General features: G+C 44.8%; 1 protein-coding gene across 2 annotated transcripts in view; it reads left to right on the top strand.

Annotated features, from left to right (window-relative positions):
- pacrg (PARK2 co-regulated) overlaps nucleotides 1-26,232 on the top strand; it is a 299,906-nt gene that overhangs the window by 135,616 nt on the left and 138,058 nt on the right. The gene's annotated exons all lie outside the window — the stretch shown is intronic.

Raw genomic sequence — 26,232 nt, forward strand, 5'->3', positions numbered from 1 at the left:
AAGAGTTTGTGTAAGCTGACACTGAATGAACAGACCCTACATAGTTTAGACTCAGACCAGCAACTTTACTGCAAGCAGCTGGTTGGAGAACAAGTGGAGATTTGTATCTTTGTACAAGCAACCTTTTTTTAAAGAAAACTTAGGATTTATTTGATAGATGCAATACAGCGGTGAGTCTATCTAGAAAATTATCCGGCAATGTAGCTTTATTTTAATTTTCTATTAGCTGACCCGAGGTTTAATATGACTGGTGGAGGACATTGTATTTTCTGGAATGATACTATAAATAGAGAGAGATGTGAGATGTGCTGCCAACTCACAATCTAGCACCTGCTTTAAAATGTTGGACAATGTTATCATCTGTATCTAAGTAATTATAGAGTCATACACCATGGAAACAGACCCTCCAATTCATCCACAACAATGCCAATCTGACCTAGTTCCATTTGCCAGCCTTTGACCCATATCGCTCTAAACCCTTCATATTCATATACCCATCTAGATGCCTTTTAAATGTTGTCATTGTACCCGTCTCCACCACATCCTCTGACGGCTCATTCCATACATGTACCACCCTCTGCGTGAAAACATTACTTCCTTAGGTCAATTGTTTAGGTTTTACCAGAAGGAAATAAATTATAGTTTAGGGTGGCGTGTCAGATGAGAGGTTTATGTTGGTCTATCACAGTTGTCCTGTTTCTGTAGCATCTGCAAACAGAACCCTTCTCTCTCCCAGCCTGATACAGTGATCTCAGTTAAAATGCAACTGGGGATCAAAGCACCTCAGAGAGCATAATGAATGAAGTGGGGCTTGGAGAGTGGGTTAGTTTTAAAAGCTGCACCTCTAACTCAGCGATCCGAGCTTAGCTCTGCTACAAAGCTGTGGTGAACTGCCAACTGCACACTGAGCTTCCAATGTTGAAAGTCAAGCTGACCCAGCAGCATCCATTTGAATTGGGCATGGTGTGCCCCGGAACACTAACCAGGTGAAAAACATGGCCACACATACGAAGGAAACAACTTGCTTCAGATTGAAAGAAGTGAAACTATGACTGTATTCTAACAGATGAAAGGCTTAACAGACAATCAATTTTTCAATGTATAATTTCAGTTACATCACACTGCAAATTTTTGCTATAAATTCTGTGTTACGATCGAGCCCCCCACAATCACTTGATGAAGGAGCGTCGCTCCGAAAGCTAGCGTGCTTCCAATTAAACCCGTTGGACTATAACCTGGTGATTTTAACTTTGCTTCAGATTGAGTAAGTTTGAGAACTATGTTGAGACATGTGCACAATTAAGACAGAAACCTGAGATTTTTTTTATATCTTTGCTGACATCAGAGCATTCCAGCATGTCTGAGCCAGAACATGCAAAAAGAGACAAAGCCTTCAGGCGGAGTACTGGGGATAAGGCATGGAGGAAGAGAAAACTAAGTGCTGTCTTCAAGCAGAGGTTCAATTCATTCTTCAAGTTTTACTCAGCAACAGTTTGCACCTGCACAGTCCCTTTGATGAAGAAACCATCCCAATCATACTTTACACCCAGAAATGATGAGGAAGATCTTAGAAATGTTATCAATCACTTGATAAAACTTTTGGATGTAAGAACCTATTGGCATGATTCAGCATGACAGCTTTCCAAAATGTACATGTGCACACTTTCAGTGTACTATCACTGACTCAACTCTTTTATCCCTTACTTTGTTTATACAGGAAGTATCATACACAACATATTTATGTGGATTGTCACTGCTTTGACTAACTTAGAGAACGCAATGATAAAGTAAATAAAATGTATGTGACTACCTGGAAAATATTTTGCATCCTGTGCCAAAATGTTGGACGGGAAATTTCTGCAAAAGCATATGAATTTAAGACACAGGAAGAAGGCTAAATGATATGGAGCACCATCTTTCTATAAGATTGCAGTTGATCTTTGACCTCAACTTTCCTTCTTTAGTGCCCAAAAATTCATTATAACAGATAAGATTATTCATCACATTAGTTTTAAGCCATTTATGTAGAATTTTGCAAATATATAATGAATCACAGTAAATTATTTTAAAAATAGATATTTCTCCAGTTGTTTGGAGATTTCACCTTTGAAGGATACTTATTAGCTGCACAATTCCTACTTACCTTCAGATCTCACTTTTTCAATTAGTTTGCATTGTGTTCATTTAATTTGCTGCTGACTTCAATGTAGCTTATTTTTGCATTTTCATCACCATCCTGGAACCTGTTTATAGCTGCATTTTAGGTTGTCGCAATTTGACTTCTGAAGTTAGGCACCCAACTGCTTCAGCTTTATTTGGTGCTTTTGTGAGGAGCTGTGAAAGTATGAAAATCACTGATACTTACACCTGAGATAGTCATCCTACACCTTTCCTTACCAACTGTCCACATGCCTCCCTGCAAGGACATCTGCCTTCATTGTCTATGCATCATTAGCTAGACATTTACAAAGGTTCATCTCTTCCCTGTGTCAGAGCTTCAGAAACGTCTAAGACAGAGACAATTCTGTGGATGCTTGTCAAAGTGGCTGTAGTCTGCTGGTTTTCAATAATTATATCCATTCAAGGAGTGGTAGGGAATAAAAGCCAAATGTTACAAAGAAACATGGACTCGATTCATGAAGAAGGTGAAGCATGGCTTTATTTGCCAGGGCAACCCATTTATCAATTTCTCCACCAAAACAGCTAAAACAGCAAAGCAGCTCTTCAATGTTTCCGTGTCTCAGGATGGCTTGACTTTCAGGGGGTTTAGATGGCATTACCTGAAACCACAAAGTGCCTTGTCCCTCAGTTCTGAAGCCTGCCCGTTTGGAGTAGAGTTGTACTGCATTCTGTGACTGTCGGTATAGTAAGTGACAGTCATGGTGTCTTGACTTCAAGGAAGTCAATAGCAGCATCATGTTATCTGAGGGGACGGAAAGATTGGATGTTTGGACACCGCCAATAGTCTCCAGGGAATACCCTTCTCATGAGTCCCTTGATCCCTGCTGTCTATACCTGACATATGTCTCCTTCTTTATCTTGACCAGAGCCTCAATTGCTCTAGTTGTCCAGCATTCCCTACACCTACCAGCCATGCTCCTCACTCTAACATGGGGCATACTGCCTAATTTTTAAAAGCCTCCCACTTCCCAACAGACTCTTTACTTGCGAATAGCATCCCCCCCCCCCCCCCATCAACCTTTGAAATATCCTGCCTAATACCATCAAAATTGGCCTTACTCCAATTTAGAACTTTAACTTTTTGATCAGGTCTACCCTTTTCCATAACTATTTTAAAACTGATACAATTATGATCACTGGCCCCAAGGTGCTCCCCCACTGACACCTCAGTCACATGGCTTGCCTTACTTCCCAATAGAAGATCAAGTACGGCTCCTTCTCTAGTACATCCACATTTTGAATAAGAAATGTTTCTTGTGCACACCTAATAAATGTCTTCCCATCCAAGCCCTTAACACTATGACAGTCCCAGTCTATGTTTGAAAAGTTAAAATCCGCTACCATTACATCCTTGTTATTCTTACAGATATCTGAAATCTCCTTCCATATTTGTTTGATGCATGCTGAGATAACTGAGTGAAATATTCATGATTTGAGACTTTATTCAGAGGCAGAACTATGGGAATATCACAATCCTGATGTACCTTCATATATGAGGTTAAATGCAAGTTCTGGTTGTAGGTTTGCTCGCTGAGCTGAAAGTTTCATTTTCAGCTAGTGGGATGTTAAGGGGAGGTTTGTATTTTCGACATTTAGGTAGTACCTCTTTCCTTAGGCATTCATGCAGGAGGTACAGATGTTCACTGGCGCTCTGTTGGATGGTATTGCTTTCCCATTTTTGGGACAGTTTTAGCATATTGCACCCCATAGGTGTAGTGAGTTTTGAGAAGATTTGTAGCTCAGGTTGAGGTTCTGGATGTAGGTTTGCTCGCTGAGCTGGAAGGTTCGTTTTCATGACAACGCAAACCTAATCCAGAACCCCAACCTGAGCTACAAATCTTCTCAAAACTCACTAACACCTATGGGGTGCAATATGCTAAACTCATTAAATGCAAGAACAGGTGCACAATCCTTTATCCGAAATACTCAGGACCAGCTGGTTTTCAGAATTCAGAATTTTTCGAATTTCAGAATAAGTGACAGTTGCATGGTGAAATTTTAAAAAATCTTAGCAAAGGAGCAGACTCGCTGAGTAAAACAGGCCGTGGAGACAGAATTGAGGCCTGCCATTGCTGGGCCACGCCCTCCCACATCGCATCTGAGTGACACGCATTGAGTGGGTGTAGACTTGGGTTAACTGTTTGCATTAAACTCGTTAATGAGAAAAAACTTCAGAAACAATTCTTCGGATTTTGGAGCTTTTTGGCTTTCAGCATTGTGGATAAAGGGTTGTGTACCTGTAGTAAGCAAGGTTAAAAGTGTTCGATGGTCCAAACGTGTAAGATTTCTCAGTAGTGTTAGAAACATATGTCTGAGCCTTCAACAAAGTTACTGCAGTAAGAATGTGACAGAAGATTATGCAAGCTGGTATCTCCCAGTTTGATATCTGCTGCACAGAACAATAGGCAGCACCACAGGGGAGACTACTTTCCACTTACTGAGGTAGAGGCTATAGAAAGAAGCAACAGGAGGAGAGCTTTGTGTGGTAATTGCAACGAGGTCAGCCAACTGAACCTCACAGAATACGGGTTCCATGATTGGGGCTGTTAATCTGTTCCAATGAGGGAGCCCTGGCTGACAGATAAAAAGGGTGAGTGTTAAAGAGATATTGACACTCTGGTTCCTGACTCTGAATGAGGCAGTGCTATTGTCAAGGATGGTTCATGTATAAATAAAGGGTGACTTGGTGAAGGGATACTGGCCTCTGCAGTTATTTGAATGTCCTGCAGAGCAGCACCTTTCTGCCTCACTGTGTCATCTTGACTCACACCTCCTCATCCATAATCTCTGACGTTGCTTCATCTAGCTCCCTCTTTGAACCCTCAGAGTCATGGTGTTAGTGCTGATGTGCATTTTTATCAACATGGGGAATACAAGCTGGGATTCAGGATGCAGTCTGGGTGTGGTAATTCTCCCTCATAGGAACACGCAAACTAAAGGATTCAATTAAGAATGAAAATTCACCAAAGCTATATCAACAATGCCGAATGTCTATCGGTCCCATTCCTCAATATTCAAACCTAAAGGTGATCATCCAGTTTCATTTTCACTGATGTGTTTGAATGCAAAACATTGTTAAAATAAAACATTTCCCAGTAAAGAGACTGTATAATTTTATGGCATTTGTAGATGGAAAAATTCATCACAATATAATATGGGAGAATACTGTCAACTCTTGATTTGCTGGAACTTTAATACAAATTGCACAAAAAGGGCATTTGTTCAGTTTTATTAAAAATACCTAATTTCAGTCACTGGATAATTAAGTTTTAAGCAAAACATTACTGCATTAATAGAATTAAACTCTTCTGGATTTTCTCTGTATTCAAGTTATTCGAACATTTTAAAAAGAGCCTTTTCTGATGCAAGAGTGTTTGAAAATTAGCAAGAAATTCAGACATTGCTTGAATTTTTTAAACTTTGCTCATTTTTATTTTTAAATAGAACCATTTGGTTCAGATGTACATTGGTCCCTTAAAGATAGAGTAGTGCTGGAAAAGCACAGCAGATCAGGCAGGAATGATGGACTTTTGCCTGAGACGTCAATTTTCCAGCTCCTCGGATGCTGCCTGACCTGCTGTGCTTTTCCAGCACCACTCTAATCTTGACTCTAATCTCCAGCATCTGCAGTACCCACTTCTGCCCTTAAAGACATAGTCAGGAGAAATTGTAACGAGGAAGAGGAGAAATGTCAGAGGAGCTAAATGATTGTTTTGGACTGAATCTTATGTCTTTTTGACTGAGTATGAGTTATGTCAAGTTTTTTGAAACGATTTTCGCCTCAGGTCCCAACAAGATTTCCCATTGCGTCACACCAAATGGAGCTCATTAATTACCTCTCCTTGGCTATCGTATACCCCATGTCCAAGCCTAGCCTCATTTTACCATGTCCTGTTGCCACAATAATTTGCCACTCACCGGATACTCGCAGCAATACTGGCATCCCTCCTGCTTGTGCCACCTTTGGAACCTTTGTGTATCGGAACAAGTATTAGCCCGAACCATTTCCCCTCACCATCAACGTAACAATACGGCAGTCACAAAGTCATGCTACTCAGGGCACATAGCAACAGGGCTGGCATCCTTCGCACAGACAAATCCCCATTCTCTCACCCTGGTCACTGTTTAATTACAGTTTACCTGTCCTTAGATATATCCCATCTAAACACATTCACACTGCCCCCAATCTCCACTGTCGACCCACACCATGTCACTGTCCCACAGCAGCACATTCCACACAATCAAGCAATCAGAAAAAATACAAACATAAGTTTTTATTCACAGTCAGCGAACTCAGATACAAACCAAACAAAAACAAGAACAGAAATTGCTGGAAAAGCTCAACAGGTCTGGCAGCATCTGTGGAGAGAAATCAGAATTTCTGTAGCTCAATTGGTCAGTGTGATTGGATGTAAACTTAACATTCTGGTTCCAGTGACCCTTCCTTAGAAATGATGGTAACTAGGTGAAGGGTGGATGGTGGCGGGGGCATGGGGGGAGTTAAGGGGTAAACAATAGGTGGAGATAGAGCCCAAAAAAAGAGAACAGTTGGACAGACAAAGGAGTGGATCACAGTTAGCTGAGCAGCTGTTAATGGGGACTATTCAGGTTAACAAAGGGTTGTGTGTAATAGCAGACCATGTGATAACAAGGGATTGGGGTAAGAACAACCAAAACCAGTAGAGGCAGCTGTTTGACCCCACAATGCAAACCAAATGTTGGCATCATGACCAGTGACAATTCTACTTTAGTGAGTTTGGAGAAGATTTGTGGCTCAGGTTGAGATTCTGGATGTAAGTTTGCTCGTTGAGCAGGAAGGAACCTTACATCCAGTTCTACTTTCTGTGATGGTCAGTGACACTGTCTCCAGGAACCGGGTGTCAATCAGCTCCTGTCTGGTTTGGAGAACCCGACACAGCTGAGCTCTATCATGGGCGAGGAGATTTTCCTCCTCCCTCCCCACTGTCCTCCCCCTCCTTGGAAGGCTGCTCCCACTCTCTCAGTCCCTCAGTGTCCAGCACACCCACCTCATCAGCTCCGATTGGACAGCCATGATGCGAAGTGCCGATGTTAGATTGGGTTGGACAATGTCAGAAGTCACATGGCATCAGCTTATAGTCACTTCACCTCATGAAGGGGCAGCGTTCCAAAAGCTTGTGATTTCAAATAAACCTGTTGGACTATAACCTGGTGCTGTGTGACTTCTGACATTGTCCAACTGGATGGAGCACAGAGCGCCAGGATGAAGTGACACGCTCTGTCTGAACTGTACCCAAGACCGGTCCAAGCAATAGGACCTCACCTTCAGCTGTCTCAGCGTCTGCTCCACCATTGCCCTGGGCAAAGTCTGGGCAGCGTTATGTCTGTGCTCCATATCCATCAGGGCACTGGGCAATGGTGTTAACACTGTTGGTGTCAGTGGGTAGTCCGTGTCCCACAGTGCCCCGGACTCTAAGAACACACCAGGTACATGAGAGGGCTCCAGGGTGTAGGAGCCTTGGCAGCTGCCAGGGTAGCGGGTAGTAACAGTGTCATCTGGAACCCCTTCCTATTGATGAATTCCCACAGCCTGCTCAGTGCCATGTGTGCGCGGTGAATGGCATCCTACACCCACAAGATCTCAGCTACATTCCTGAATCCCACTGCCCGGGCTGCAGCTCCCCGGGATAGAACCATTCACCGCCGCTGATTAGCCAATGCCCTTTCACCACCAAGGACACTTCGCCACCGCCCGTTGGCCGCTGAGGACGCTTCGCCAATGCCCGTTGGCCGCCGAGGACGCTTCGCCAATGCCCATTGGCCGCCGAGGACGCTTCGCCAATGCCCATTGGCCGCTGAGAATGATTCACCACCGCAAGTGTTTGTAAGTCATTTTTATGTATAAACCAATAAGATGATATTTATTTCACTTTTTTTTATCAATATGTACTATGTTTTTGTATAAATAAAGGGGACTGAGAAGGATGAAAGAACAGGTGGGAGGGAAAACAATCACAACATATATGTATTTCCGGTGGCGAATAGTCTCCAGAGGTCAAACGACCCCAGTGGAGAAACACTGGTGGCAAACCAGCAGTGGCTAATCAGCTGCGGCGAATGTTCCGCGGTGAATCGTCACCAACCCACAGCTCCCACCTTGTTCGTGAGGAGAGGAAATGAATTGCTGTGACCTTGCACAGATGGCATCGGTCACTGTCCTGATGAGAGCATGACAGAGAGATCCCACACAGAGCACCAGTCACTTGCTCTGGAAGGATCCAGTCTCAGAGATACTCGGAGTGGCTGTTCCCTTCACAGCCACAGGGAGGACATGGCTTCCCCACATCTGGAACTCTCGGCTGGAACCAACACAGTTCCTTCACAGTGCTCCAGGATGTACGGAGCCTGCGTTCGCGATATGCCTTGCTCATTCCTGGAAGTAGATTCAGGACCAAAAGACTCTGGGCCTCCTGTAGACCCTGTGCATCAGCAGGGATTCCTCTGGCTGAAACCACTCTCTGACCTGAGGGATCCTCGTCCTCTTTGGGGGCCAGCTCCAGGGTTCGAGGCAAATCCCTGCTTCTCACTTTGCTTTCATTAAGAAAGCAGCCACAGTCTCCAACCTCCCAGCAGCAGCAGAGCCCAGAGGAATGTTGGGAATATAAGGAACGAAAGTCAAGTCTCAGAAAAGTCATTGGCAGAAGGTGAGGGCTTGTGCACGTTTCTCCGCAAGTGAGACACACAGCACCTCAGTAAAAGGGCCACAGCTCCATCATTCATTCACCTTCAGCCCCAGGGTATACACCAAATTAATGACGGTACCAACTGAGCTCCACCTTGTTACATCAGAAGTGAGTGGCTGTAGCTCTCTGCACCTACTTCCCATCCCAGACCCACATCAATCCTTCAATGTTTCACTGCATTCAGTACACCCCATCAATAAACTTACATGAGAGATGGTGAAGAAATGCTCTGAGCCACCCTTGGACCCCTTGAAGTTGCCTGAGCAATGTGTCACCTTGTGCCAGTGGTGGCCTCTTTCTAAGTCATTGCTGCTAACGTCACCGTCATCGAGATGCCAATGTTCAACCTGTAAGCACCTTACAAACACCTTGAAAATTGCCCAACCAAAGCCTGCCCCTATACACATTCACTTTGTGTGTTGAGCTATTTGGGAACGCAATGGTTGCTAAGTAAATGAAGCTGCAGTTTTCAATCTCCTGCTTCATGCACTCTTGCCATGAACTTGCCATTGTTTGACAGACCAAAATCCTATGCTCTCGCCGATCAAATTAACACTGACTCCACCCATCATTGTCCCAGCGATTTCTCAATTCCATTTCATATCCAGAAAACAGCACATGATGGCAGGGAATGCAGCTCACCTGGTCACCAAGGGCTGCCCACACCCTCCCCATCTCCTTTTACCTTGCACAAGCCTGATAGCCCATTTCCAACCTTCTCCGCTCCCCAGTATGGAGACCCACCACATTGAACTTCACCGATAACTGTCCTCCTGTCCCCCTGAATCTCCACATTACCCCCTGATGGCACCCATCTTGCTTCTCTTCAATGCCCCCCCCCTCCGCCTCCATGGAGACCATGTTGGGGCTCACTCTCACTAATCCCCCTATACCATACTGCCTGATGGTACTCTGCACACTTCTCCCCAACACCCCTCAATGTGTTTCTAGCTCCCTGAATGACAATACATGATTGCCCTGAAATCTTGCAAGACCTACAGAACTAGCTGACAGAGAATCTGTAGACTATAGTCAGAGAGACAACCACGAGCAGACCAGCGGACTGACTGAGACCTCCTGACAAGCAGTGCCACTCATTCTGCCCCCAACCACCCCATCCCCTTTGACTGGACTGAGGACCAGCCCCCACCAATTTCCGACTTGGCCAAACGGACGGTGCATTTGTCACATAGGCAGCTGGCACATACTTGTCAGAGTGAGATTGATACTATTGAGATGCTCTGAAGAAAGTTTCCCCTCTCTCGCTGCAAGACTCCCTACTGGTAAGGCTGACAAGCAGCCTGCCTGTGTGCCTGTGCTAAACAACTTGTCAATGAGCAGTATCATGAATTGTTTTTGGCCCTGCCAAAATGCCAACACTAGGGAGCGTTCCAACTAAGACAGGGAAACTATCTGCATGTCACCAGGAAATTGGCAGGTACTCCCTTTGACTTCCTGTTTGTTCAAGGTGTTTGGTCAGATAGGAAGCTGCATGAGGAAAGTTGCAGCATGAATAAGACATTTAACAAGCTATAATCATCTTTAACTGGCAACTTACTGCTGCCTAGTGAGAAACGCGCCTTATCGTTCAGCAGAAGCATAAAAGATGGAGAAGAATTTCCTGACATCAAGATGCACCTCGCTGGACTTCCTTTCCAATTCTGCCACACACCTCGACATAGCCCATGCTGTTCAAATCCCATAAGGTTCCACCCTTTGTGTCTGTTTTCAGTGAGGAAGGTACATGAAATCTCCCAGAATATTGGAGATCCAAGTGTCTGGAGAGAATGAGGACCTGAAGGAAATCAATATCAGTGAGAAGGATGTACTGGAGAAATCTATGGGGTGGAAAGTTGATATGTCCCCAAAGTCGGATAATCCACATCCCAGAGTGGTAGAGGAGGTGGCGACAGAGAAAGTAAATGCTCATTTTCCAAAATTCATTGGATTCCAAAATGAATCCATAATTCTACAGAATGACTCCTCAGGAGTGAAAGCTAGCAACATAACCTGGTCATTTTAAAAAAGAGAGTGAGAGAAATCAGGGAATTTGTTAGTCTTGGTAGGGAAGTTCTGAAGAAGGGTCACTGGACCTGAAGGGTTAACCTTGCTTTCCCTCCACAGACACTGCCAGACCTGCAGAGTTTCTGTTTTTTCTCTGTTAGGAATATTAACTACTGGTTATTTCATAACAGGGATTTTGCTTTGAAATTTCATTCATTGAATATGGTTCTCACTGGCTTGTCTAACATTTATTATCCAGAGGGCAGTTACAATCCAACTCTATTGTTATGGACCTGGAGCTCTATCTCGGCTAGATCAGGCAAAGATGGCAGATTTCCATCCCTGAAAGACATTAGTGAACCAGATCAGAGTTTACAATTGACTGCTTTTACATAGTTACCATTAGGTTAGTTTTTTTTAAAGTATTCCCTCCACTCCTCCTAGATTTCACTTGGATTTAAATTTCATCATTTTCCATGGAGAGATTCAAACCCAGCTATTGACGGGATATATCAGTGACTTGGAGATAAGCACAAAGTGTAATCTTTCCAAATGGAACAAAGCCAAACAGAAACGTGTGTTGTGAGGAAGATGTAGAGCAGCTTCAAGGGAATTTGGACAGGCTTAGTGAATGGACAAGAGGATAAAAAACGTGAAAAAAATGTGAGGTAGTCCATCTTGAAGTGTCCTGTGACTCTTATTTAAATTCCAAGATAACCCACTATTCTTCTCGAGCAGGAAGACCTGTGATTGGCCCTTGAGTTTAACAGCCCAGCCACAGTCCTCAATTGGATCGTGATCGCTTTCCAGGCCAATTAAAGAGAAAATCCCTGTGAAAATCCCAATCACTGACAGTTTTCTTCCCCAGAAGCAGTTTAACTGGCAACATACTGCTGCGTAGTGAGAAATGCATCTTATTGTTCAGCAAAAGTATAAAAGATGGAGGGAGAATCTCCTGATGTCAAAATGCGCCTCGCTGGACTTCCTTTCCTCTATTTTCTCCCCCTGGTTAAAGGTAAAACCCAGCCACCTTTCTATCTCTTTCTCTCAAACATTCTTCAGCAGACTTTCCATTCTCTGTCACTTTTGCTGTGACAATTGATGGAACACCTAACTCGAGCAAGGCCGGTTCAATCAATTACATAAACTATTATTGAAATGTTGATCAATTAATCCACCCAATTATGTTCTCACTTCTACTGAAATAATTACAAACGATGGTTCGAGAGATACTATAAACAACAACTAACCAAATCTATTGCACTGTTCCTCCCTGAATGTAATTTTGGATGATAACGTGCATTTCTTTTTCAAATATGCATTTCAAACGCAACATGGATGATATCTCTTTTTGAAGTATTTTATTCCTTTGACAAGTCATTCCCTGTTTCAAGTTGCTGCTGTCAGTGACAAACATCTGCTTTTAATCTTCCCTCCTCTTTGGTGGGTATTCAGCATCCAAACTTCAAAATGTTACTTCATAGACCAGCTGGTCCACGTGACTCATTCCAGAGCAGCCTGATAACAAGGCAGTGACGACCAGCACATGAATTTTAAAACATATTTTGCTTGTTTTGATGTAATATTTGAAATGATTATCATTTTGGCTGCAGCTACCTTTCTCCACAAGATTCATTATTTGGAAAATGTTTGATATGGAAGAGATTTTCAAAGTGATTAGTCTTGGTGGAAAAATAACTAACCCAGGTATTTCTTTTTAGATTTCTGTTAAAAGCAAACAGAGAATTTTTCATCATTGCACTATTGCCCTCCACGTCAATAAGCTCAAAGCCATTGTATTGCAATAGGTAAAAATATAATCTTTTGTTATTCTCAGCTGCACAAATCAGACAGTCCTAGCTCTGTCCTAACTTCACCTGCATCACTTGGTTAAGTGAATAGTTTCAGCCATTTGTCTTATCCAAGTCCAACAAATGTTCAGACAAACTTCAAGACACTTCAGCAGAGGTGCTGAGGGAATGCTGTACTGTCTGAGGGTCAGTGCTGACGGAATGCCACACTGTCAGAGGGTCAACACTGCGGCAGTGCCGCAGTGTCAGACGTTCAGTACTGAGGGAATGCTGCTCTGTCAGAGGATCAGTACGAAGGGAGCGCTGCAGTGTCTGAGGGTCAGTTCTGAGGGAGTGCTGCACTGTCTGAGGGTCAGTTCTGAGGGAGTGCTGCACTGTCTAAGGGTCAGAACTGAGGGAGTGCCACACTGTTGGAGGATCAGTACTGAAGGAGCGCTGCACTGTTGGAGGGTCAGTACTGAGGGAGTGCTGCACTGTCAGAGGGTCAACACTGAGAGAGTGCCGCACTGTCACAAGGTCAATACTGAGAGAGTGCCGCACTGTCTGAGGGTCAGTACTGAGGAAGTGCCGAACTATCTGAGGGTCAATACTGAGTGAGCGCCGCACTGTCAGAAGGTCAGTGCTGGTGGAGTGCCACGCTATCGGAGGGTCAGTGCTGGTGCAGTGCCACGCTATCGGAGGGTCAGAGCTGGGGGAGTGCTGTACTGTCAGAAGGTCAGTGCTGGTGGAGTACCACGCTATCGGAGGGTCAGTGCTGGGGGAGTGCTGCACTGTCAGAAGGTCAGTGCTGGTGGAGTGCCACACTGTCGGAGGGTCAGTGCTGGGGAGTGCCACACTGTCGGAGGATCAGTGCTGGGGGAGTGCTGCACTGTCTGAGGGTCAGTGCTGAGGGAGTGCCGCAGTGTCAGAGGTTTAATACTGAGGGAATGCTGCTCTGTCAGAGGATCAGTACGAATGGAGCACTGCAGTGTCAGAGGGTCAGTTCTGAGGGAGTACTGCACTGTCTGAGGGTCAGTACTGAGTGAGTGCCGCACAGTCGGAGGGCCAATGCTGTAGGTGTGCTGTGCTGTCGGAGGGTCAATTCTGAGGGAATGCTGCACTGTCAGAGGGTTATTTCTGAGGGAGTGCTGCACTGTTGGAGGGTCAGTACTGAGGGAATGCTGCACTGTCAGAGGGTCATTTCTGAGGGAGTGCTGCACTGTCTGACGGTCAGTACTGAGTGAGTGCCGCACATTCGGAGGGCCAATGCTGTAGGTGTGCTGTGCTGTCGGAGGGTCAGTACTGAGGGAATGCTGCACTATCAGAGGGTCAGTACTGAGGGAGCGCTACACTGTCAGAGTCAGTACTGAGAGAGTGCCGCACTGCCGGAGGGTCAATACTGAGGGTGTGCCACACTATCTGAGGGTCAGTACTGAGGGAGTCACAAAGACCAACCTCCCAATTATAGAATCCATCTACCAGGCCCTCTTTCAAGGAAAGGCCGCCAGCATTCTCAAAGATCCATCCCACCCTGGCAATGATTTTCTACAACCTCTACCATCGGGGAGAAGGTACAGAAGCCTGGACACATTCACCAGCCGGTATTGAAACAGTTTCTATCCTACTGTTGTTAAAATATTGAATGGACTCACAAACTCTTAACATTCGTCTGTACCTGTGATTTTGTTTTTGCCTCTGTTTACCTATTATTTACTTATCTATGCTGTTTAACTCTGTGATCTGTCTGTATTGCTCACAAGACAAAGCTTTTCATTGTGAACTCGGTACACGTGACAATAAATTCAGTACTGAGGGTCAGTGCTGGCGGAGTGCTGCACTGTCGGAGGGTCAGTGCTGGCGGAGTGCCATGCTGTCTGAGGATCAGTACTATGGAAGTGCCGCACTGTCGGAAGGTCAGTGCTGGCGGAGTGCTGCACTATCGGAGGGTCAGTGCTGGGGGAGTGCCGCACTGTTGGAGGGTCAGTGCTGGGGAAGTACTGCACTGTCGGAGGGTCAGTACTGAGGGAGTGCTGCACTGTCGGAGGGTCAGTGCTGGCGGAGTGCCGCATTGTCGGAGGGTCAGTACTGAGGGAGTGCAGCACTGTTGGAGGGTCAGTGCTGGGGGAGTGCCGCACTGTTGGAGGGTCAGTGCTGCCGGAGTGCCGCACTGTCGGAGGGTCAGTACTGAGGGAGTGCTGCACTGTCGGAGGGTCAGTGCTGGGGGAGTACTGCACTGTCGGAGGGTCAGTGCTGGGGGAGTACTGCACTGTCGGAGGGTCAGTGCTGGCGGAGTGCTGCACTGTCGGAGGGTCAGTGCTGGAGGAGTACTGCACTGTCGGAGGATCAGTGCTGGCGGAGTGCTGCACTGTCGGAGGGTCGGTGCTGGCGTAGTGCCACACTGTCTGAGGGTCAGTACTGAGGGTGTGCCGCACGTCGGAGGGTCAGTGCCGGCAGAGTGCTGCACTGTTGGAGGGTTAGTGCTGGCGGAGTGCCAACCTGTCTGAGGGTCAGTACTGAGGGAGTGCCGCACATCGGAGGGTCAGGGCTGGCGGAGTGCTGCACTGTCAGAGGGTCATTACTGAGGGAGTGGTGCACTGTTGGAGGGTCAGAGCTGCACTGTCGGAGGGTCAGTGCTGGCGGAGTGCTGCACTGTCGGAGGGTCAGTTCTGAGGGAGTGCTGCAATGTCGGAGGGTCACTTCTGGGGGAGTGCCTCATGTCGGAGGGTCAGTGCTGAGGGAGTACCGCATTGTTACAACTGCATTATTTACAACTGACTGTTGTAAAAGACACTAAATGGAGGTGCATCCTGCCCACGTGATTTAGAGTAAAAGATTCCAAGACGCCATTTTGAACAGGAGTGGGGCACGCGAGGTAAACATTGAATTGATGGTTGCTTAATAACAAAGGAAAAATAGATAACTACAGAAAATTTGGAAAGGGTTTCCAGAGGTAGTGATCAAAGTTTTCTTTTCTTACATTAATTTCTGAAGAATGATTTAACAGATGGTGGAACGCCAACATGAAACTTGCAGTTTTGCCTGGATTTGGGTGAATTCCGGTGCATTCTTCTGAAGTCGGTGAGGTTGGAGGGAGAAACCATCATGAGCAGGACCTCACTGATGTTTGTGACTGAGTGAGGGAGGCTGAGGAGGGATGTACAACTGCATGTGCTCAAACTCCAAAAACACAGCACAGGATTTCTAAGATTGCACTTATATTATTGAGTCTGAGATGATTTTGAAGAGGAGGAAATCACTTAGGCAATAGTAAGGATGGGGGATGGGAGGGGGGTGATGGGGGGGGTGGAATCTGGACGGCTAATGGCTGCCATAGATTGGAAGCCCCACCATCAAAGGGCATTGAACCTTGTAGGGAAACACAAGGGACGCCCACATCTCCTGTCACTGGGTGTCAAATAGACCATTCAGAAGACCAGCAAATCTGGCGGTACTAGCCATAAGCAGGAAATTGTGACTGCTGTGATGGAAACAAATGTTTATTCAATTTAAATCATTTAGAATTAAAACTGTACAGTCTGTTAAACAGGGATCCTTCACTGGTTGCCATTCTCACTGAGTCGCTGTGTTTGGAATGGCACCTTCAAAATAGGTTGGAGTGCTTGATTCCAATGTCAAAAGAGTCTACCGCTGGGAGACTGCCACTATGACGCCAATCCCCTGTTGGCACAATGGTTTCCCCATGCAGTGTCTCATTAGTCTGGGCAGTGCCAGGTACTGCTTGCAATAAAGTCCTCAAGCGAGTTAATTGACAACCAGATGTGGCTGTATGGATGAACCATTATGCTGTCCACCCAATCCCCGTACAATCCCATGGAAGTGGTGAAATGTTGTGGAGTCAACAGCGGTATGTCTCTCCATTTTTGGAACTCCTGCCCCCTCCACGCCCACCTCCAAAGCCATTGAAACGTTAGGCCCTGGTCTTAGCAGGGATCCCTGCATTGTTTCTGATGCTCTGGGCTTACACTGCAATCAGTGGAATTTGCCGGGAAAAGCCAGTAAACTCGCAAGTGAGACATACTGGTCCCATAAACTTGAACTGCATGTTCAAAAGTCTTGTCTGCTTCAAAATGGAGGATTAATATAATAAGTGCACTCACCTCCAAAGGCTACTGGGTTTCTTTCTCTGTTGTTTAATTCAATTAATGTATAAATCTGGAATTAAAAACCTATGTCAGTAATCACAGAATCCCTACAGTGTGGAAGCAAGTTATTCAACCCATCAAGTCCACCCGAACCTCAATACCCAACCACCCCCTCACCTTATCCCTGTAACCCTGCATTTACCATGGCTAATCCACCTAGCATCTACATCATGAGGCAATTTAGCATGACCAAATCATGTAAGCTGCACTGTGGGAGACATGGGGAGAATGTGCAAACTCCACACAAGCCCAAGACAGGAATCGACCCCGGGTCCCTGGCGGTGTGAGGCAGCAGTGCTAACCACTGAGCCACCAATGATGACGACAAAGCTTTCGTTCACTGTGACAAAAACTCATCTGGTTGACTAATGCACCTTTAGGGAAGGTAATCTGCCATCTTTATCAGATCTGACCTTTGAGTCCTACTCCAGATCCACAGCAATGGATCCTGACTGCCCTTTGAAATGACCTCACTTCAAGAGCATTTGAGGATGGACAATAACCCCTGGCCCTGCCAACCACACTCATGTCCCGTGATAGAAGAAAGAAAATATGGGTGGCCAGCCTTTGCACCGCATGAACACTTTGTGGCAGACAAGGGTTCTGTTTTCAAATCAGACCAGAGCAAACCTGGGACCCAGTGTAACCAGGTACCAGTCAGAGTTTGCAACCATTTTACAAGACTGATGATGGGGAAGTTTCCAGAATGGTGAAGTGATTTTGAGAACATCAATGATGGTGGTGTGTATGAGACCTTGCTACTGTACTGCTTCAACAGTAAATGGGTGAAACAGCTCTCAGACCAATAACACAACTCACCCAATTAACATCAGCAGCAAGAATAACTGCAGAAGTCTGTGCCCGTGTTGGAAAAGGAGACAGGCTGGAGTTACACTTTTGACATTCTACACAGACACTGGTTAATGTTTCTTTAGCTTGGACATGGTTCTTTCTCTTCCACACAATTAGATACAGGATTCACTCCAAAAAGCTTCAAGCAACTCGGTGAGTGGGTTGAGAGTGATCAAATCACTTCTGTTTTCATGCTAACTGTCAGCTTCACTGTAAGTTGGCATTTCACAGTAACAGCCAACTCTCTCGGACCTTGCCAACTAAGATATTTGCAAATTGGACTTACTTCTCAGTCCTGCTGTCCTTTGTTAGCCCTTCCTCCATTCTTAGCCAAGCTTAGTTTGAAGGCCTGAAGTCTTCCTCTCTCCTCAGGCCCTGGTATCTCAACTGCCACAAAATTATGGTGGGCCAAGCTGCGAGATACAGTGACTGAAATCTCCACCCTTAGTCATGAGCTTGTTGCTGAGGGGAGGGTGACCTGATGTGGTCCAATAGCATCTGGGGAGGCTGAATAGACAGGGGCTTTTTCCCCAGAGAAAAGGCTGAAGGGTGACCTTATAGAGGTTTATCAAATCAAGACGGGCATAGATAGGGTGAATACACAAGGTCTTTTCCCCAGGGTAGGATTGTCCAAAACTGGAGGGCACAGGTTTAAGGTAAGAGGGGAAAGATTCAAAAGGGACTTAGGGGCAAATTTTCATGCAAAGGGTGCTGTGTGTTTGGAATGTGCTGCTAGAGGAAGTGGTGGGTGTAAATACAGTTACAACATTTAAAGGGTATCTGAATGGGTACATGAATAGGATATAGGCCAAATGCTGGCAAACGGGACTATATTATGTTGGGATACCTGGTCGGCATGGACAAGTTGGACTGAAGGGTCTGTTTCTGTGCTGTACACCTCTACGACTCGAAAGAGAGTGTAATTGGATAGAATGGTATTGAATGGAAAAGATGGGAGGAAAGGGGACAATGGTTGGGAATAAGAGGGTGAAATTAGTGACCTTGAATGGGGAAAACATATAGACAGAGACTGTTGTGTTCTGTCTCTCAGTTAGTAGGCAATATAACTTTAAGAGACATGTTCACGACATCATCTGCATATCATGCATGTACCCTGAGGGTATAAGCATCTCTGACTCCATCTCAACAGGAGTTATGTTGGTGAAAACATGTAGCCAAATAGCTTAATATTAACCCAGATATTGCAATACCTGTGTCACGAACTGTAATCAATGTGAACTGAAGCTTTCAGTCTGACCTTATACACATCCGGTTCTTATCGGAGCTAATTATTGCCCCATTGAGTACAAATGCTCTGCAGGAGGCAAACACCTGCACCACGTTGGCAGATCAGCAAGGAGAAAAGAAATATTTCGCAAAGTGGGAGATAGCGAGGCAAAGAGGTGGATGCCAGCATTTATCAGGAAGTGGGGAGAGAAAAGGCAAGGTGGATGAAGAATGCCGATGTTAACCCAGGGCAGAAGACAGACAGGGGCACCTGAGGGGCACAGGGAGTGCTAACCTTCAGCTCTCAGCTCCCTGGAAGCTGCTGGTCAGCTATTGCTCATTTTCAGAGTTGGCAGGTGTTCTTCTCGGGAATGACCAAAGTGCACATCCATCTCGGGCGACAGTGGCGTATAAATCTGCCATGATGCCCTCGGCATTCAAATAGCTTGCTGTCCCTATCCATCAAGGCTCATTGATGATGAATGGATAACACAGGCTTCGGATGTGGAGTTGATAAGAAGGGGAGGTGATAAATCCTCTCTCATATTAGAAATCAAAAGCAAGAGAAAAGGCTGGCCAGCTGTGAGGGGAGACAGATTTGTAAATGTGTGCAGTCTTTTTGAAATGCTTACAGCATTGCGAGCACACAATAAGACCCCCTTGTCTGTGCATGTTGTGGATAGATTATCCCCTGGTCTCTTTATCTCCTTGCACTGAGGTGGATACTTTCTCATTGTGCTTTGGAGAGTGAACATGCTCAAATTCATTCAAGAGCTCAATAGAATCCTCGCCATTTCTTCAGTATAACCAGAGGTCACAAAATCTTATTGCAAAAACTTGCAAGCACTGGACACCATTCACTCAGTTCCACCTTTTCAATTTTAACTTTCCTTCCAACTTTTACCTGGCTGGGCCCAAATTCCACAATCTCCCCAGGTTGCCAATCTCCTATCTCCTTCATGTTCTACCATTGAGTACAAATCACCCCTCATCAGTTTGGTCACTCTGTCCTGACAGCATATTCCAACGATTTCTCTCGTGGATTTTACTCACTTGCTGTTTTTTGGCTCCATCGGTGTCAGAAAACAAAATCTGTGTCAGTACAAATAATGTAGGAGAATCTAATTTAGCTTTCCTGTGACACTGTAACAATCCTACATGCAACATCCTGCGTTGGTGATAAAAATATCCTCCCTGCATGCAGAACTGTCAGAACTGTGAGATAAACATTGCTTTGTGCACATCAAAGCCCATTAGTCTCCTAAAGTCTATTGTTACGAAGGTGCTTCCATTATTAATGTTTTTGAGAACTCATGTTTAAAGGATTATGAAATTTGATACATTTGAAAGTCAGAGCAGGCATGGACTTCATTTTTATTAAAAGGTCACTAAAAGGACACGTTAGACTTCTTTTAAAAGACATTTACAGGAGATCACATGTCCTTAGCTAATTAATTAAGCTAGTTTACTGGAAGTCATGTATCTGGGTTTATGGATGTTTGGAGCTGTGGCTATTTCATATGGTTTGGAATTCAGTTGAATTCAGTTTGGAATTCACCAGCTCATCCTCTCCCAAGTACCTTTAAAGAAAATTTCCATGCATCGACTGTGAAAGTTAGAAGCTGAGACATCTCCTGAAAAGCTTCTAGCCAACTTCCTCCAGACAGCTCTGGAATGAATAGCATCTGAGGAGATCCCAGAGACAGTTGCATGTGTCTAGTAACAATGGTCTGCAGGATTCTAAGATGTTATGCATTTCTTCCAAAACTAGGCATTATTTGGGCAAAATTTGTTTCTTTAACAATAAACCTTGACAGGGAAAGTTTCTTTAATTTTTCTTTGACTGATGTGTGGATTTCGGTCTTCTCATCATGTGTTTTGTTATTAAGAAGGGAATGCATCATCCAAACCATGTATTAATAAGTTTTGAAACTTTATTGAATACAACTTGTTTTATAATAGATCTCTAGTTTGATTGTTTATTTTTAAAAATCTGGTTGGTGGATTTTTATTCAGAAATGAGTAGCTTAGTTTGTACAATGGGCCTTATTGATACCTTGGTAAAACTATTTTTGGACCGAAGGGGTCTGTTTCCATGCTGTACATCTCTATCACTCTATGACTCTATATATTGTGACCAGTCGGGTAGTGGGACTAGAGGAAGGCAGTGCACTTGTCTGACCTTCGACATAACACTATCAGTGTGGAAGGCAGCAAGAGGCCCAATCTCCAGTGTGGGAGAAGCACTGGTGCCCTTGAACTGAAAGGACGACACATGAGAGATAGAGTCAGAGAGTCATAGAGATGGAAACAAACCCTTCGGTCCAACTTATCCATGCCAACCAGATATCCCAACCTAATCTAGTCCTATTTGTCAGCACTTTTCCCATATCCCTCTAAACCATTCCTATTCATATACCCATCCAGATGCCTTTTCAATGTTGCAATTGTACTGGCCTCCACCACTTCCTCTGGCAGCTCATTCCATACACGCACCACCCTCTGAGTGAAAGAGTTGCTTCTTAGGTCTCTTTTATATCTCTTTTATACCTCTCAACCTAAACCTATGCCCTCTAGTTCTGGACTCCCCCAATCCAGGAAAAAGTCTTTGTCTATTTATCCTACCCACGCCCCTCATGATTTTATAAACCTCTATGAGATAACCCCTCAGCCTCCAACACTCCAGGGAAAACAGTCCCACCCTATTCAACCTCTCCCTATATCTCAAATCCTCCAACCCTGGCAATATCCCTGTAAATCTTTTCTGAACCCTTTAAGTTTCACAACAGCCTTCTGATAGGAAGGAGACTAGAATTGCACGCAATATTCCAAATGTATTCTGGATTAGTGGTGCTGGAAGAGCACAACAGTTCAGGCAGCATCCAAGGAGCAGCAAAATCATCAGGATGAAGGGCTTTGCCTGAAACGTCGATTTCGCTGCTCCTTGGATGCTGCCTGAACTGCTGTGCTCTTCCAGCACCACTAATCCAGAATCTGGTTTCCAGCATCTGCAGTCATTGTTTTTGCCAATATTCCAAAAGTAGCCTAACCAATGTCCTGTACAGCCACAACATGACCTCCTCGATACTCAATGTTCTGACCAATCAAGGAAAGCATACCGACCCTATCTACCTGTGACTCTACTTTTAAGGAGCTATGAACCTGCACTCCAAGGTCTCTTTGTTCAGCAACACTCCCCAGGACCTTACCATTAAGTGTGTAAGTCCTGCTCTGATTTGCTTTCCCAAAATGCAGCACTTCAGATTTATCTAAATTAAACTCCATCTGCCACTCTTCAGGCAATTGGCCCATATGATCAAGATCCTATTGTAATCTGAGGTAACATTCTTCGCTGTCCACGACACCTCCAATTTTGGTGTCATCTGCAAACTTACTAACTATACCTCCTATGTTCATATCCAAATCATTTATATAAATGACGAAAAGTAGTGGACCCAGCACCGATCTTTATGGCACTCCACTGGTCACAAGCCTCCAGTCTAAAAAACAACCCTCCAGCACCACCCTCTGTCTTCTACCTTCGAGCCAGTTCTGCATCCAAATGGCTAGTTCTCCCTGAATTCCATGAGATCTAACCTTGCTAACCAGTCTCCCATGGGGATCTTTGTCAAATGCCGTACTGAAATCCATGTAACTTAGGACAACCAAAAAGCATCAGACTGGAAAACCCAACCCCATTTTTGAGGGACACCTCAGTCCCAAACTTACAAGCCAAAAAAAGCCCTTATCAGGGGTTTTCAATGAGATTTATTTGCAAACTGGAGCTTCCTAGAGGAGATGGTTGACAATAACAGTTTGCTTTTATTGCTTTCATTGGGAGTGAAGGAATCAGAATGAACCACAAGTGTTTGCTTGTTTCTGCTCCCAATAACACAGCTCATCGAATTAAGTATCAGGCATTTAACAGCCTTTATATTAGCAACATAACCTCACTCCTCTGCCACACTTTATGAACTTCAAGTCAGTCACAGTTAGAGGGTGACTGCTCTCAGACTCTGTCTTTATTCCTCAGGCAGGCAGAATGGTGCTCATAAATCTTGTCACAAACACACCAAACATGACCACCTTCATCAACAGGATCTTCTGCTGCATGGAGCCATGGTGTTGATGGAAAGCCATTTCTTCCACCCTTTACAAACTTCCCCCTCAAACTCTCCTAAAGCTTTTCCCACCTGATACCCAACAAATGCACCTGAAATGAAAAATTAGGTACAATTCCTTTTCAACGAGCTCAATAGCTTGTTAGCTGGTGATTTCAACACAAAGTCAAGATTAGAGTGATGCTGGAAAAGCACAGCAGGTCAGGCAGCATCTGAGGAGCAGGAAAATCGATGTTTTGGGTAAAAGCCCTTCCTGATGATGGGCTTTTGCCTGAAATGTCGATTTTTCTGCTCCTCGGATGCTACCTGACCTGCTGTGCTTTTCCAGCATCACTCTAATCTTGACTCTGATCTCCAGCATCTGCAGACCTCACTTTTGCCTATTTCAAAACAAAGCACTTCCCTTCCCCTTCTATAATTTCGGACGCAACTGAGTTGACATATTTCTGACTTAGTGTCATCGGGTGGTATTTGTTATTTGTCGGATGGGGGGGCGGGGTCAGGGGAAAATTTGCAGCCAACAAATCCAGCCTCAGTTTGGGAACATTTCTTTAGTGGAATAACTGAAGGAAAAGCTGAAGACAGAAAAACAAGAACTTGAATTTCTTTAGCTCCTTTCATAACCTCAGAAGGCTTTCCTGATGAAGTATTTTTGAAAATGCAGGTTATCGGATGCTTCATTCCTGACTGGAAATTACTCGTCTCCCTGCTTAGTGGGGTCACTGCTGCAGAACCAACCACTGAGGCAGGGTATGGTCCTGCGCAGAGTGGGAGCTGCTCTCAGTGCTGTCGGTCATATCTCAATCAATGTTGTCCCCAAAAGATCATCTCCGGGCTGGGTTCCAGAAGGCATTGCATGATTGCACCTTATACTGTCCCTCCACTCCTGTCACTTGGGGCATCTCTGCAAGTTGTTTGTAAAGACAATTTGGAAAGAGCCCACAAACAGTAAGCAGATTTTCATCTGGTAATGGATTTTGATGTTGACCAAGTGCTGATTATTGGCCAGAACGCCATTTTTTAAAAATTGCCATGGAGTTTTTACATCCACTTTCAAGGCCAGATGTGGACTTGTTTTATATCTTATTCAAAAGACAGCACCACTAACTGTGCACTGTGAGCAATATGTTAACGTAGTGTGAAGGTTAAAGAAATACAGATAGAAGGCATTGATTGATTAATTACTTTGGGAACATAGAAAGAGAGACTTGCAAGAAACACACAAGTCTGTAAACCCTGATCTCAGATACAAAGAAGGCTTATACCTGACTAGTACTTGGATATATGACCACCTAGGAGCTTAAGATGCAGTAGATATTCAGGTACAACAACCTGGGTGGTTAAACTACTAGACAAGTTACCTAGACAGTTGGAAGGATTACATTTAAGTCCCACAGCACCATCTACATTTCTTTGAAATAAATTTAGATTAAAAATCTGGAAAGAGAGGCTTCTGGGGCATTGACTAGTGACCAGAGAGGAGGCAGAGATTTGCAACTGTTCTGAGGAAGGGTCACTTGACCTGAAACATTAACTCTGATTTCTCTGCACAGATGCTACCAGATCTACTGAGCTTTTCCAGCAGTTTCTGTTTTTGGTTCTGATTTCCAGCATCCACAGTTCTTTTGGTTTTTATTTAGAGGTTTGTAATGTTGTTTTCTTTTAAATAAACCAGGTATTAAGGTAAAAGACTGGTGTCTGGTTTCCTGTTGCACCATCTGTCTGTCAGAAGTGCACCATCCATAAGAAACCTTAGGAAGTGCCTAGATTTTTGTGCTGGATTATGAACCCATACCCACCTACTCAGAGATGAGCGTGCCACCCACTGAGGCTTAAGAGATTGTATTTCTGCACCAACAGTTTTTGACAGATTTCCTGCTCTTTCGGTCACATGATTTTGAATTATTTCATTAAAATCTGGGCAGAAGCCCATTCGCACTGCATGCAACAGCTGAATCAGCTTCTTCCTGATGAGTATAAATGTGCCTGAGGATATTCACTTCTGACTGTTGTGCTTTTCCGAAAGGAAGCAGCAAAAACAGAACTTCCTGAATGACGACAGAAACAAAAGCAAAATCCTGCAAATGTTAGAAATCCCCAGCAGGCCAGGAGACAGCTGTCTCATTGATCTCACAGAGACTTCTCCCAATCTCACCCTGATCCGTGACCCCATCACCGAATGTTACAATGTTATTTTCAGGTGGTCACTGAACCTCATCTTCTCTGGTGATCTTCCTCACAGCTTACTATTGCATTTGGTCCAGTGGTATTGTAAGCTAGAGACCCTAGTAATATTCTGGAGACCGAGGTTCAAATCCCAGCATGGTAGATGGTGCAGTTTGAATTCAATAAATAGATCTGGTGTTATGAGTCTAATGGTAACCACAAAGCTGTTATTGATTGTTGTAAAACCCTATCTGGTTCATTAATGTCCTTTGGGGAAGGAAGCTGTCATCCTTGCCTGGTTTGGCTACATGTGACTCCAGGATTACAGCAACATGGTTGGTTCTTAACTGCCATCTGGGTAATTAGAATAGATTAGATTAGCGTGGAAACAGGCCCTTCGGCCCAACCAGTCCACACCGACCCTCCGAAGAGTAACCCACCCAAACCCATTTCCCTCTCACGAATTGACCTAACACTATGGGCAATTTAGCATGGCCAATTCACCTGGCCTGCACATCTTTGGACTGTGGGAGGAAACCGGAGCACCCGAAGGAAACCCACACAGACACGGGGAGAAGTTCGACAAGGTTCCCCATGGGACACTGATTAGCAAGGTTAGATTTCATGGAATACAGGGAGAACTAGCCATTTGGATACAGAACTGGCTCAAAGGTAGAAGACAGAGGGTGGTGGTGGAGGGTTGCTTTTCAGACTGGAGTCCTGTGACCAGTGGAGTGCCACAAGGATCGGTGCTGGGCCCTCTACTTTTTGTCATTTGCATAAATGATTTGGATGCGAGCATAAGAGGTACAGTTAGTAAGTTTGCAGATGACAACAAAATTGGAGGTGTAGTGGACAGCGAAGAGGGTTACCTCAGATTACAACAGGATCTTGACCAGTTGGGCCAATGGGCTGAGAAGTGGCAGGTGGAGTTTAATTCAGATAAATGCGAGGTGCTGCATTTTGGGAAAGCAAATCTTAGCAGGACTTCTACATTTAATGGTAA

The sequence above is a fragment of the Chiloscyllium plagiosum genome, chromosome 27, assembly GCF_004010195.1.
Source record: "Chiloscyllium plagiosum isolate BGI_BamShark_2017 chromosome 27, ASM401019v2, whole genome shotgun sequence".
NCBI classification, from domain to species: domain Eukaryota; kingdom Metazoa; phylum Chordata; class Chondrichthyes; order Orectolobiformes; family Hemiscylliidae; genus Chiloscyllium; species Chiloscyllium plagiosum.